Below are 2113 nucleotides of genomic sequence, written 5' to 3' on the forward strand. Positions count from 1 at the left end.
ACGCAGACGTTGCTCTTGGGTGTGCGGCCAGGCACAGTAAACATCCAGGTTATTCTTTATGGTGAAGGACTGCTTTTTCTTTTTTTTTTTTTTTACCCCCCCTAATGTCAGACACCAGGCAGTTTGGTTCGCCATCCTAGCCCCAACTCTGTTTGTTAGCTTGGGGAGTTGATTTTTTGGTTTTTGGGGTTTTTTTTTTGGTACTTTCCTGATGAATTCGCTGCTTTAAATCCCTCCAACACAGGCTGGTTGAAGGGTGCTACGAGGTATTCAGGCGTAACTAAACTAGGTGAAGGTGACACAAGACTCGCCGTGTAGAAAACCTAAACCTGCTGCTTTCTGCAGACTCAAGTGGTCGCACATTTAAATCACAGACTGGCTGAAAATAAAATAGGTGTCAGTGAATGGAATTATTTGACAAAAACAGGCAAGCAGATGACCAAGACTATGCGCAGATGGGTATAAACTAAAACACCAGTCCCTATAAATTTCATAAATAAGAAAGATAATAATTATGTGTTGCAGTTTTTATTAGTATAAGTCTCTTTTGTGTCTTCCAGATCCCCTTCTTTAGTTCAGTGCTGTGACAAAATTAGAAGGGACATTGTGTTGCTAAAAAGACACGGACCCAGGATGTGCACTCCCAAAACTGACAGTCAGAAGTCATGGTTTTTGTAAGCACTGATTTTCTAGATCTTTGGGGCTTCTGAAGTAGGTTCAGTCCATGAAGCTTTTCCCAGTACACTCTGTACATCACTTTGCAGCAAAACAATCAGCACTGAGGAATTCCTGATCATCTGCAGTAAGGCATCTCCCCTTGCACTTGCATGGCATAGGACAGGATACCAAGGGACGTATTCTTGTGAACATCTGGGTTTGTTGACTCAGTGTGTGTGTGGGAAGAGGAAGGGGGAAGCGCAGAAAGAATTAAAAAAAAAAGTTTACATGGAATTTTTGGAGTGATCTGTCTCTCTCTGTGTTAAAAAGCTAGTTTTTTGCTTTTGAAGCAAGCAGAGTAAGATTTTGCACTTGTCTGCTGCATCTGTTTTCTCAAGCAAAGACCTGTTTGTTTTTCCCATTGTGTGTGAACCATATTTGAAACAGACCACTGAGCCAAGTTACATCAAGCCTGTTTCTTTTCTTTTCTACTTCTGAACTATGACAGATTATCCTAACCCATCTGCAGGCATGATTAAAAATATGAAAATAATTTTTACTTTTCTTTTGAACTGCCTTTGATATAGTATTTGCTGTCAGATAATCTACAGAGTTTTAACATCTGGTAATGCAAAATGGTATGTTATTGCAGCTGAATAAAGAACTATTTAGAAATTTTTATAGCAATTTTTTTGTGGCATCCAAGATTGCAATTGTGGCTTCAGTTTACAATAAACTTGTGGTGGTACAATTATGAATAAATTATTCATTTTTATGCATCAGAAGATAGTCCATTACACAAAGGAAAGAAAACCCAAATCCAGCACAGAGGATTTTTATTAAGATACAGATCCTGCTTACATGATTGGGATAAGCGATGTTCAGATATGTCATCACCCAGTCTTAGGAAACTAGTTCAGACAACTTTCTATTAAGCAATAACCTATAAGTGACAAAACAATATCTATTTCGGTCATTGCACAGTGAAGTCTAGATTACTGTAGTTGAAAGATTTTTCTCTTTCTCCAAGAGCATTCAGAAGAAGCATGCAGAGAAAAAAACAGCAATCAAAGTAGGACAGCTGTGTAGACTTTCATCTTCTAGAACTTGAAATCAATGGGAACTCATATAATTTATAGATTTAGCTGATCTAGTTGTAGGCATTAATATTCATGGTCTCTTTCCCCACAGAAAAATAGTCAGTGACTCATAGTCACTCCTGGTTTGGCTTGCTTGGGTTTCTTTTGGTTGTTTTAACCCCTGAAAAAGCTCATGACATTGTGCAGTTGGTTTACTCCTAAAAAAAGTAGTAACCTAAGAGGATGACATATGCAATGTATATTTTCTAACCTAATTCAGGCAAAGTTTCCCTAAGAAAGCAGTCTACTATTGCTTGTCCTCTTGAAAAGAATTTGCAACTAAGGATGAAGAAACTGATTTAGATCAAAGAACACCA

General features: G+C 38.0%; 1 long non-coding RNA gene across 1 annotated transcript; it reads left to right on the forward strand.

Annotated features, from left to right (window-relative positions):
• The first annotated feature begins 225 nt into the window (after nucleotides 1–225).
• LOC137467148 (uncharacterized) lies at nucleotides 226–1408 on the forward strand. The gene is made up of 2 exons (XR_010995422.1): nucleotides 226–674; nucleotides 765–1408. It is a non-coding gene; the product is annotated as an uncharacterized lncRNA (long non-coding RNA).
• Nucleotides 1409–2113: the final 705 nt, after the last annotated feature.

This window comes from Anomalospiza imberbis, chromosome 2 (genome assembly GCF_031753505.1).
Source record: "Anomalospiza imberbis isolate Cuckoo-Finch-1a 21T00152 chromosome 2, ASM3175350v1, whole genome shotgun sequence".
NCBI lineage: Eukaryota > Metazoa > Chordata > Aves > Passeriformes > Viduidae > Anomalospiza > Anomalospiza imberbis.